Genomic DNA, 13584 nt, shown 5'->3' with positions numbered 1-13584 from the left:
TTAAGTTCGTTCATCAAGTCACCCCACCAGGTCGGCCCACCAAGTACTCTCACCAAGTCGACTCCTTAAGTCCGTTCATCAGTTCACCTCGCCAAGTACTCTCACCAAGTTGACTCTTTAAGTCCGCTCATCAAGTCGCGCCACAAAGTACTCTCACTAAGTCGACTCTTTACGTCCGTTCATCAAGTCACCAGAACAAGTACTCTCACCAAGTCGACTCTTTAAGTCCGTTCATCAAGTCACCCCACCAGGTCGGCCCACCAAGTCGACTCTTTAAGTCCGTCCATCAGTTCACCCCGTCGAGTCCTCTCACCAAGTTGACTCTTTAACTCTGCTCATCAAGTCGCGCCACCAAGTACTCTCACCAAGTCGACTCTTTAATTCCTTTCATCAAGTCACCCCACCAAGTCGACTATTTAAGTCCGTTCATCAAGTCACCAGAACAAGTACTCTCACCAAGTTGACTCTTTATGTCCGTTCATCAAGTCAGCCCACCAAGTACTCCCACCAAGTCGACTCTTTAAGTCCGTTCATCAGTTCACCCCGCCAAGTACTCTCACCAAGTTGACTCTTTAAGTCTGCTCATCAAGTCGAGCCACCAAGTACTCTCACCAAGTCGACTCTTTGCGTCCATTCATCAAGTCACCCCACCAAGTACTCTAACCAAGTCAATTCTTCGAGTGCATTCATCAAGTCACCCCACCAAGTACTCTCACCAAGTCAACTCTTTAAGTCTGCTCATCAAGTCACCCCACCAAGTACTCTCACCAAGTCAACTCTTTAGGTCCGTTCATCAAGTCACCCCGCCAAGTCAACCCTTTAAGTCCATTCAAGTCACCCCACCAAGTACTCTCACCAAGTCGACTCTTTAAGTCCTTTCATCAAGTCACCCCACCAAATCGACTCTTTAAGTCCATTCATCAAGTCACCAGAACAAGTACTCTCACCAAGTCGACTCTTTAAGTCCGTTCATCAAGTCATCCCACTAGGTCGGCCCACCAAGTACTCTGACCAAGTTGACTCTTTAAGTCTGTTCATCAGTTCACCCCGTCAAGTACTCTCACCAAGTTGACTCTTTAAGTATGCTCATCAAGTCACGCCACAAACTACTCTCACCAAGTCGACTCTTTAAGTTCGTTCATCAAGACACCCCACCAAGTACTCTAACCAAGTTGATTCTTCAAGTGCGTTCATCAAGTCACCCCACCAAGTACTCTCACCAAGTCGACTCTTTAAGTCTGTTCATCAAGTCACCCAACCAAGTACGCTCACCAAGTCAACACTTTAGGTCCGTTCATCAAGTCACCCCACCAAGTCGACCCTTTAAGTCTATTCATCAAGTCACCCCACCAAGTACTCTCACCGAGTCGACTCTTTAAGTCCTTTCATCAAGTCACCCAACCAAGTCGACTCTTTAAGCCCGTTCATCAAGTCACCAAAACAAGTACTCCCACCAAGTCGACTCTTTAAGTCCGTTCATCAAGTCACCCCACCAAGTACTCTCACCAAGTCAAATCTTTAAGTCCGTTCATCAAGTCACCCTACCAAGTACTCTCACCAAGTTGACTCTTTAAGTTTGTTCATCACGTCACCCCATCGAGTACTCTCACCAAGTCGACTCTTTAAGTCTGTTCATCAAGTCACCCCACCTGGTCGGCCCACCAAGTACTCTCACCAAGTCGACTCTTTAAGTTCGTTCATCAAGTCACCCCACCAAGTACTCTCACCAAGTCGACTCTTTAAGTCCATTCATCAAGTCACCCCACCAGGTCGGCCAACCGAGTACTCTCACCAGGTCGACTCTTTAAGTTTGTTCATCAAGTCATCCGACCAGGTCGACCCACCATGTACTCTCACTCGGTCGACTCTTTAAGTCCGTTCATCAAGTCACCCCACCAAGTACTCTCACCAAGTTGACTCTTTAAGTATATCCATCAAGTCACCCCACTAGGCCGAGTACTCTCACCAAGTCAACTCTTTAAGTCCATTCATCAAGTCACCCCACCGAGTACTCTCACCAAGTCGACTCTTTAAGTCCGTTCATCAAGTCACCCCACCAGGTCGTCCCACCAAGTACTCTCACCAAGTCGACTCTTTAATTGTGTTCATCAAGTCACCCCACGAGGCCATCCCACCAAGAATTCTCACCATGTCGGCTCTTTAATTCCGTTCATCAAGTCACCACACCAAGTCGGCCCACCAAGTACTCTCACCAAGTCGACTGTTTAAGTCCATTAATCAAGTCACCCCACCAGGTCGGCCCACCAAGTAATCTCATCAAGTCGACTCTTTAAATGCATTCATCAAATCACCCCACCAGGTCGACACACCAAGTACTCTCACCAAGTCGAGTGTTTAAGTTCTTTCATCAAGTCACCCAATCAAGTCGGCCCACCAAGTACTCTCACCAAGTCGACTCTTTAAGTCTGTTCATCAAGTCACCCCACCAGGTCGGCCCACCGAGTACTCTAACCAAGTCCACTCTTTAGGTCCATTCATCAAGTCACCCCACAAAGTACTCTCACCAAGTCGACTATTTAGCTCTGTTCATACAGTCACCCCACCAAGTCGGCCTACCAAGTCGACTCTTATAGTCCGTTCATCAAATCACCCAACCAGGTCGGCCCACCAAGTACTCTAACCAAGTCGACTCTTTAAGTCCGTTCATCAAGACACCCCACCAGGTCGACCCACCGAGTACTCTCACAAAGTCGACTCTCTAAGTTTGTTCATCAAGTCACCCCGCCAGGTTAGCCCACAAAGTACTCTCACCAAGTTGACTATTTATGTTCGTTCATCAAGTCACCTCGCCAATTCGACCCACCAAGTCGACTCTTTAAGTTCGTTCATCAATTCACTTGGCCAAGTCGGCCCACCAAGTACTCTCACCAATTCGACTCTTTAAGTTCGTTCATCAAGTTACTTGACCAGGTCAACCCACCAAGTACTGTCACCAAGTTCACTCTTTAATTTCGTTCATCAAATCACCCCGCCAGTTCGACCCACCAAGTACTCTCACCAAGTTGACTCTTTAAGTTTGTTCATCAAGTCACCTCACCAGGTCGGCCCACCAAGTACTCTCACCAAGTCGACTCTTTAAGTTCGTTCATCAAGTCACCCCACCAGGTCGGCCCACCAAGTACTCTCACCAAGTTGACTCTTTAAGTTTGTTCATCAAGTCACCCCGCCAGGTCAGCCCACAAAGTACTCTCACCAAGTCGACTCTTTAAGTTCGTTCATCAAGTCACCCCGCCAGGTCGGCCCACCTAGTCGACTCTTTAAGTTCATTCATCAAGTTACTCTGCTAAGTCGGCCCACCAGGTCGACTCTTTAAGTTCGTTCATCAAGTCACCTTGCCAGGTCGGCCCACCAATACTCTCACCAAGTCGACTCTTTAAGTTTGTTCATCAAGTCACCCCACCAGGTTGGCCCACCAAGTACTCTCACCAAGTCGACTCTTTAGGTTTGTTCATCAAGTCACCCCACCAAGTACTCTCACCAAGTCAACTCTTTAAGTTCGTTCATCAAGTCGCTTCGCCAGGTCGGCCCACCAAGTACTCTCACCAAGTCGACCCTTTAAGTTCGGTCATCAAGTCACCCCGCCAGGTCGGCCCACCAAGTACTCTCACAAAGTCGACTCTTTAGGTTCGTTCATCAATTCACCTCACCAGGTCGGCCCACCAAGTACTCTCACCAAGTCAACTCTTTAAGTTCGTTCATCAAGTCACCCCTCCAGTTCGACCCACCAAGTACTCTCACAAAGTTGACTCTCTAAGTTTGTTCATCAAGTCACCCTGCCACGTCAGCCCACCAAGTACTCTCACCAAGTCACCCCGCCAATTCGACCCACCAAGTCAACTATTTAAGTTCGTTCATCAAGTCACCTGGCCAAGTCGGCCCACCAAGTACTCTCACCAAATTGACTCTTTAAGTTCGTTCATCAAGTCACCTGACCAAGTCAGCCCACCGAGTACTCTCACCAAGTCAACTCTTTAAGTTTGTTCATCAAGTCACCCCGCCAAGTGGGCCCACCAACTACTCTCACCAAGTCGACTCTTTAAGTTTGTTCATCAAGTCACCCTACCAGGTCGGCCCACCAAGTCGACTCTTTAAGTTTGTTCATCAAGTCAGCCTACCAGGTCGGCCCACCAAGTCAACTCTTTAGGTTCGTTCATCAAGTCACACCACCAAGTACTCTCACTAAGTCGACTCTTTAAGTTTGTTCATCAAATCAGCCCGCCAGGTCTGCCCACCAAGTACTCTCACCAAGTCGACTCTTTAGGTTCGTTCATCAAGTCACCCCCCCAGGTCGGCCCACCAAGTGGACTCTTTAAGTTCGTTCATCAAGTCACCCAGCCAGTTCGGCCCACCAAGTCACCAAGTACTCTCACCAAGTCGACTCTCTAGGTTCGTTCATCAAGTCACCCTGCTAGGTCGGCCCACCAAGTCGACCCTTTAAGTTCATTCATCAAGTCACCCCGCCAGGTCGGCCCACCAAGTCGACTCTTTAAGTTCCTTCATTAAGTCACCTCGCCAGGTCGGCCCACCAAGTACTCTCGCCAAGTCGACTCTTTAAGTTCGTTTAGGCTAGCCAAGTCCACTGGCCAAGTCATCTTACCACCAGGCTAGCCAGCTCTGCTGGCTGAGGCATCACACCATGTGGGCTCGCCAAGTCACCCCAGAAAGTCCCCTCAATGAGTTGACTCTTTAAGTCTGCTCACCAAGTCAACTCACCACATTGACTTACCATGTCACCTTACCAAGTTGCCCCACCCGGTCACGTCTTGAAGTCTGCTCACCATGTCGGATTTCTAGCTCGATTCCCCAAGTCAGCTCGCCAAGGTGGCTCACGAGTCAAAAGTTCAAGTGCACCCACCAAGTCGAGTCTTTAAGATCGCTCACCAAGTCTGCTCGCTAGGTCGGCTCACCGAGTCAAGTCGTCTCACCCAGTTGACTTACCATCTTTCCTCACCATGAACTTACTCCCGTGGCTCATGAAATCACGCCACCTAACTGATGTCAGTTTTTGGCTCCGTTGCCAAATTCAGCAAAAACGAGGTCGTGGATGGCTATTCGGTTACATTTTTCAATGAATTGATTTTTTTAAGGCACTTGTCTGCGTGAAAGCGTATTTTCGAATGCAGAGCAAGCCTTGTACTAATATCTTATATAGGAGAGGCAGTGTGCTCGTAATAAAGTCGAGTCATAATTTTCAAATCGGGTAGCCTTGGATATAAAATGGAAGTTGAGCCATTCTAGCCGAGCCATAGTTTTCAAATTGGGTTGCCTATGATACAAAATTCAAGCCGAGCCATAATTTTCATATTTGGGTAGCTTGCGATATAAAATGGGTACCCGAGCCATTCTACTTGAATCATAATTCTCAAATCGGGTAGCTTCCGATATAAATGGTCGTCGAGCCATTCTAGTCGGTCTCCAAAAATTGATCAATTTACTCCCCTGACTGATGCAATCAAATCGCCTAACCAATGCCAATCTTTGTCTCCGTCAACAACCTCATCAAAAATGGGGTCGTGTATGGCTATTCGGTCACATTTTTCATTGAATTGGGTTTTAAGGTACTTGTCCACTGAATGTACATTTCTAATGTAGAGTAAGCCTTGCACTAATAGGTTATATAGGGGAGGTAGTGTGCTTGAAAAATGGTGGGCGAGCCATTCTGGCCGACCTGATCTGGGCGAGCCATTCTGGCCGACCTGATCTAGGCGAGCCATTCTGGCCAACCCGATCTGGGCGAGCCATGCTGGCCGACCCGATCTGGCCGAGCCGTTTTCGTCGACCCGATCTAGCCGAGCTCCAAAAACGGTGACGTGGATCGCATTGGATTTTTAAGGGATTTGTCCATGCTATCACAGATTTCGAATGCAGAAGGAGCCTCACACTAATAGCTTATATAGGAGAGATGGTTGCTGCGAGCCTCTCCCATGCCCCTTTCATTGATTCAACATTGGTGTCTAGGCGGATCGGATTGTTGGATTTTCAAACGGTGTATGTTGATGTTGAATCAATGAAAGGGGCATGAAGTGATCTCTGAGTGCTTTTACTCGGCTCTCCTTTAGATCATGTTTTCCGATCACTCAATTTTGGAAAAGGTGAGGCAGCGGTTGCCGATCCATGGCGTGTCTTTTTGGTGATTTTAAAAATTGATCTAAACGTGAGCCCTTGTCTAGCACATCGACGTTGCTTGGTATAATGGCAATTTTCTATGGGTGCTTGGCGCTCTAGCAATTTGACATGGTGTCTAGCACTTTGACATGGTGTACTTATCGCAGCTACATGGGAGCTTTAATACCGAAAGCTCTCGGCGAAAAATGGTGGCCGAGCCCTACTGGCCGACCCGATCTGGGTGAGCCATGCTGGCCGACTCGATCTGGGCGAGCCATTCTGGCCGACCCGATCTGGCCAAGCCGTTTTCGTCGACCCGATCTGGCCGAGCTCCAAAAACAGTGTCGTGGATGGTTGTTTCGTCACATTTTTCATTGAATTGGATTTTTAAGGGATTTGTCCGTTCTATCGCAGATTTCGAATGCAGAAGGAGCCTCGTACTAATAGCTTATATAGGAGAGGTGGTTGCCGCGAGCCTCTCCCATGCCCCTTTCATTGATTCAACATTGGTGTCTAGGCGGATCGGATTGTTGGATTTTCAAACGGTGTATGCTGATGTTGAATCAATGAAAGGGGCATGAAGTGATCTCTGAGTGCTTTTCCTCGGCTCTCCTTTAGATCATGTTTTCCGATCACTCAATTTTGGAAAAGGTGAGGCAGCGGTTGCCGATCCATGGCCTATCTTTTTGGTGATTTTAAAACTTGATCTAAACGTGAGCCCTTGTCTAGCACTCCGACGTTGCTTGGTATAATGGCAATTTGTTATGGGTGCTTGGCGCTCTAGCAATTTGTCATGGTGTACTTATCATGGCTACATGGGAGCTTTAATACCGAAAGCTCTTGGCGAAAACTAGTGGTCGAGCCATGTTGGCTGACCCGATCTGGGCGAGCCATTCTGGCCGACCCGATCTGGCCAAGCCGTTTTTGTCAATCCGATCTGGCCGAGCTCCGAAAACGGTGTCGTGGATGGTTGTTTCGTCACATTTTTCATTGAATTGGATTTTTAAGGGATTTGTCCGTGCTATCACAAATTTCGAATGCAGGAGGAGCCTCGCACTAATAGCTAACATAGGAGAGGTGGTTGCCGTGAGCCTCTCCCATGCCCCTTTCATCGATTCAACATTGGTGTCTAGGCGGATCAGATTGTTGGATTTTCGAACAGTGTATGCTGATGTTGAATCAATGAAAGGGGCATGAAGCAATCTCTGAGTGCTTTTCCTCGGCTCTACTTTAGATCATGTTTTTCGATCACTCAATTTTGGAAAAGGTGAGGCAGTGGTTGCCGATCCATGGCGTGTCTTTTTGGTGATTTTAAAACTTGATCTAAATGTGAGCCCTTGTCTAGCACTCCGGTGTTGCTTGGTATAATGGCAATTTGCTATGGGTCCTTGGTGCTTTAGCAATTTGTCATGGTGTACTTATCGCGGCTACATGGGAGCTTTAATACCGAAAGCTCTCGGCAAAAAATGGTGGCCGAGCCATGCTGGTCGACTCGATCTGGGCGAGCCATTGTGGCAGACCCGATCTAGGCGAGCCATGCTGGCCGACTCGATCTGGCCGAGCCATTTTCGTCGACCCGATTTGGCCAAGCCGTTTTTGTCGACCCGATCTGGCCGAGCTCCAAAAACGGTGTCTTGGATGGCTGTTTGGTTACATTTTTCATTGAATTGGATTTTTAAGGGATTTGTGCGTGCTATCGCAGATTTGGAATGCAGAAGGAGCCTCACACTAATAGCTTATATAGGAGAGGTGGTTGTCGCGAGCCTCTCCCATATCCCTTTCATTGATTTAACATTGGTGTCTAGGCGGATCGGGTTGTTGGATTTTCAAACGGTGTATGCTGATGTTGAATCAATGAAAGGGGCATGAAGCGATCTCTGAGTGCTTTTCCTCGGCTCTCCTTTAGATCATGTTTTCTGGTCACTCAATTTTGGAAAAGGTGAGGCATTTTTGTCCCCGTCTTTGCTATTCAACCTATCCCCAACAAGCTGTCGAGGAAACTCCAAATGCCGAGCTGGTCTCATCCTTTGTCAATGTTAATCAACCTAACATCGCAAACCCCACCCGTCTACCATGGACACTCCAAATGCCAAGCCGATCTCATCCTCTGTCAATGTCAATCAACCTAACATCACAAATCCCATCCAGCTACCATAGACACTCCAAATGCCGAGCCGTTGTTACCATGCCATCCTACTCGAACTCCTAGACAATCAAGGCCGACATTGTGTCCGCTCCTCTCAAGTAAACCTCAAAAAAGGCATCGAGGCAAATGGTATTGTCGAGTCGTCCTACCCGAGCTGTTCCACCTGAGCCGAGCTGTTCCGCTCGATCTCCAAAAGTTGGCCATTTCACTACCTTGGCTCCATGAATTCACATCTCCCAACTGATGACAATCTTCTGCTCCTCTGCCGACCTCATAAAAAATGGGGTCGTGGATGGCTATTTGGTCGCCTTTTTCAATGAATTGGATGTTTAAGGTAGTTGTCGGTGTGTTCGCTAATTTCTAATGCAGACTGAGCCTCACACTAATAGCTTATATAGGAGAGGTGGTTGCCACGAGCCTCTCGCATGCCCCTCTCATTGATTCAACGCTGGTGTCAAGGCGGATGGACATGTCAGATTTTGAAATGGTGGACGCCGATGTTGAATCAATTAGAGGGGCATGAAGCCCACCCTTGAGGTGCTATTCCTCGACTCTCCTTTAGATCATGTTTTCTTGTCACTCAGCTGGCGCAATTTAAGAAAAAGTTTTGGCAGCGATTGCCAGCCCTCACCGCGTCTACTTCGTGATTTTAAAACTTGATCTAAACGGGAGCCCTCATCTAGCACCTCTGTCCGGTGTTGCTCGGGTATTACATAAATTTTTGCTATCGGTGCGAATCCCCCAACGAATGCCTACCCTTGGCATCTCTCTTAGATCACCTTCTTTGATCACTCGACTGATGCAATTACGAAAGAGACTTGGTAGCGGTTGCCATTCTACAGCGCGTCTGTTTAGCGATTTCGAAGTTGATCTAATGGCGAGCCCTTGTCTAGCCATGAGGTGGGTGCTTGGTGCTCTAGCAATTTTTTGTCTGCCTATCACGGCTACAATGGGAGAGGTGGTTGCCGCGAGCCTCTCCCATGCCCCTCTCATTGATTCAACGTTGGTGTCAAGGCGGATGGATATGTCAAATTTTGAAACGATGGACGCCGACGTTGAATCAATTAGAGGGGCATGAAGCCCACCCTCGAGGTGCTATTCCTCGACTCTCCTTTAGATCATGTTTTCTTGTCACTCAACTGGCGCAATTTCGAAAAAAGGTTTGGCAGTGGTTGCCAACCCTCACCACGTCTACTTCGTGATTTTAAAACTTGATCTAAATGGGAGCCCTCGTCTAGCACCTTTGTCCGGTGTTGCTCGGGTATTTCATAAATTTCTGCTATCAGCGCGAATCCCCCAAAGAATGCCTACCCTTGGACTCTCTCTTAGATCACCTTCTTTGATCACTCAACTGACGCAATTACGGAAGAGACTTGGCAGCAGTTGCCATTCTACAGCACGTCTGTTCAGTGATTTTGGGGTTGATCTAATGGCAAGCCCTTGTCTAGCCATGAGGTGGGTGCTTGGCGCTCTAGCAATTTTTGTGTGCCTATCATGGCTACAATGGGAGAGGTGGTTGCCGCGAGCCTCTCCCATGCCCCTCTCATTGATTCAACGCAGGTGTCAAGGTGGATGGATATGTCAGATTTTGAAACGATGGACGCCGACGTTGAATCAATTAGAGGGGCATGAAGCCCACCCTCGAGGTGCTATTCCTCGACTCTCCTTTAGATCATGTTTTCTTGTCATTTAGCTAGCGTAATTTCGGAAAAAGGTTTGGCAGCGGTTGCCAGCCCTCACCGCGTTTGCCAGCCCTCACCACATCTACTTCGTGATTTTAAAACTTGATCTAAACGGGAGCCCTCGTCTAGCACCTCCGTCTGGTGTTGCTCGAGTATTAAATAAATTTTTTCTATCGATGCGAATCCCCCAACGAATGCCTACCCTTGGACTCTCTATTAGATCACCTTCTTCAATCACTCGACCGACGCAATTACGAAAGAGATTTGGCAGCGGTTGCCATTCTACAGCGCGTCTATTCAGCCATTTCGAAGTTGATCTAATGGCGAGCCCTTGTCTAGCCATGAGGTGGGTGCTTGGCGCTCTAGCAATTTTTTGTGTGCCTATCACGGCTACAATGGGAGAGGTGGTTGCCGCGAGCCTCTCCCATGTCCCTCTCATTGATTCAACGCTGGTGTCAAGGCAGATGGATATGTCAGATTTTGAAACGGTGGACGCCGACGTTGAATCAATTAGAGGGGCATGAAGCCCACCCTCGAGGTGCTATTCCTCGACTCTCCTTTAGATCATGTTTTCTTGTCACTCAGCTAGCACAATTTCAGAAAAAGGTTTGGCAGTGGTTGCCAACCCTCACCGCATCTAATTCGTGATTTTAAAACTTGATCTAAACAGGAGCCCTCGTCTAGCACCTCCGTCCAGTGTTGCTCGAGTATTACATAAATTTTTGCTAGCAGCGCGAATCCCCGAATGAATGCCTACCCTTGGACTCTCTCTTAGATCACCTTCTTTGATCACTCAACCGACGCAATTACGGAAGAGATTTGGCAGCGGTTGCCATTCTACAGCACGTCTATTCAGTGATTTCAGGGTTGATCTAATGGCGAGCCCTTGTCTAGCCATGAGGTGGGTGCTTGGCGTTCTAGCAATTTTTTGTGTGCCTATCGCGCCTACAATGGGAGAGGTGGTTGCCGCGAGCCTCTCCCATGCCCCTCTCATTGATTCAAAGCTGGTGTCAAGGCAGATGGATATGTCAGATTTTGAAACGGTGGACATCGACGTTGAACCAATTAGAGCGGCATGAAAACCACCCTCGAGGTGCTATTCCTTGACTCTCCTTTAGATCATGTTTTCTTGTCACTTAGCTGGCGCAATTTCGAAAAAAGGTTTGGCAGCGGTTGCTAGCCCTCACCACGTCTACTTCGTGATTTTAAAACTTGATCTAAATGGGAGCCCTCGTCTAGCACCTCTGTCCGGTCTTGCTCGGGTATTACATAAATTTTTGCTATCGGCACGAATCCCCCAACAAATGCCTACCCTTGGACTCTCTCTTAGATCAACTTCTTCGATCACTCGACCGACGCAATTACGGAAGAGACTTGGCAGCGGTTGCCATTCTACAACGCGTCTGTTCAGCGATTTCAAAGTTGATCTAATGGCGAGCCCTTGTCTAGCCATGAGGAGGGTGCTTGGCGCTCTAGCAATTTCTTGTGTGCCTATCACGACTACAATGGGAGAGGTGGTTGCCACGAGCCTCTCCCATGCCCCTCTCATTGATTCAACGTTGGTGTCAAGGCGGATGGATATGTTAGATTTTGAAATGGTGGACGCCGAAGTTGAATCAATTAGAGGGACATGAAGCCCACCCTCGAGGTGCTATTCCTCGACTCTCCTTTAGATCATGTTTTCTTGTCACTCAGCTAGCACAATTTCGGAAAAAGTTTTGGCAGCGGTTGCCAACCCTCACCGCGTCTACTTCGTGTTTTAAAACTTGATCTAAACGGGAGCCCTCATCTAGCACCTTCGTCCGGTGTTGCTCGCGTATTACATAAATTTTTGCTATCGGCGTGAATCCCCCAACGAATGCCTACCCTTGGACTCTCTCTTAGATCACCTTCTTCGATCACTCGACCGACGCAATTACGGAAGAGACTTGGCAGCGGTTGCCATTCTACAGCGCGTCTGTTCAGTGATTTCGAAGTTGATCTAATGGCGAGCCCTTGTCTAGCCATGAGGTCGGTGCTTGACGTTCTAGCAATTTTTTGTGTGCCTATCGTGGCTACAATGGGAGAGGTGGTTGCCTTAAGCCTCTCCCATGCCCCTCTCATTGATTCAATGCTGGTGTCAAGGCAGATGGATATGTTAGATTTTGAAACGGTGGACGCCAACGTTGAATCAATTAGAGGGGCATGAAGCCCACCCTCGAGGTGCTATTCCTCGACTCTCCTTTAGATCATGTTTTCTTGTAACTCAGCTGGCGCAATTTCGAAAAAAGGTTTGGCAGCGGTTGCTAGCCCTCACCGCGTCTACTTCGTGATTTTAAAACTTGATCTAAACGAGAGCCCTCGTCTAGCACCTCCGTCTGGTGTTGCTCGGGTATTACATAATTTTTTGCTATCGGCACGAATCCCCCAACGAATGCCTACCCTTGGACTCTCTCTTAGATCACCTTCTTCAATCACTCGACCGACGCAATTACGGAAGAGACTTGGCAGCGGTTGCCATTCTACACCGCGTATGTTCAGCGATTTCGAAGTTGATCTAATGGCGAGCCCTTGTCTAGCCATGAGGTGGGTGCTTGGCGCTCTAGCAATTTTTTGTTTGCCTATCGCGGCTACAATCTGAGCTTTGATAACAAAAGCTCTCGGTGACCCTCCCCAATAGAATCAGTGCTGGTGTTCGAGAAAGACACGTTATTCAGATTTCGAATATCGGCACCAGCATCGTTTCTATTGGGAGGGCCGTGAAGCCATCCCGATTGCTATGTAAGGGCTCTCTCCCCAAAGTCGTTCTCTTTGCAACAAATTCTTTGGCACAAAATTTTCGGAATGGTTCGGTAGCGGTTGTCATTCCAATGGTGCCGTTGTGGTGGTTGCCTGGGCAGCGATCTGAAGGACAAGCCGTCGTCTAGCAATTGGGCTGCGCATCACGAGTGACAAGGGAGCCTTTGTTATCGGAAGCTCCCCGTGGTCATTCGATCAGAAGAGCCATTGCTTGTGTGAGCGAGGACGAATGCAGCCTCGGATTCCAAACGAAATCAACGACATCGGATCTATATAAGAGCGGAATGAAGCAGCAGCCCGTTTGCTATGCGCGGCTCCCCAAAGTTGCTCTTCTTTCTCACTCCATTGGCACAAATTCGGGAGTTGTTCGACAGCGGTTGTCATTCCAATCTGTCATTGCGGTGATCTGGAAAGCGATGCTAAGGGCGGGAGCTTGTGTCTAGCATTTGGGATGTTTGTTCAAGCAAGCAGGGGAGCTTCTCTTATCGGAACCTCTCCGTGGCCTTTGAATATAGACCCAGTGCCTACGATATCAATGGATACGAGCCTTGGATTCTAAATTTGTTCAGCTAACATTGGTTTTTGTGAGAGATGGGTAAAAAAGCACATCCCGATTGCTACGCGGGAGCTCCATAAGGTCGCCTCTGTGCAACTCGATCGGCACAACATTGGGAATGGTTCGACAGTGGTTGTCGTTCCAATGTGTCATCGGGATGTCTTGGAAAGTGGTCTTTCAAGGGTGAGCTCGCATCTAGCACTTGGATTATGCATCGTCACAAGTGAATGGGGAGATCTCTCTGTGAACAGTGGCATGGTGATTGCAAGAGAAAATTGACTTAGTCGAAGCATTGG

Source organism: Cupressus sempervirens, chromosome 10, assembly GCF_028749045.1.
Source record: "Cupressus sempervirens isolate cs-2001-9-10 chromosome 10, ASM2874904v1, whole genome shotgun sequence".
Lineage (NCBI taxonomy): Eukaryota > Viridiplantae > Streptophyta > Pinopsida > Cupressales > Cupressaceae > Cupressus > Cupressus sempervirens.
Note: the sequence above shows the minus strand (reverse complement) of the source record.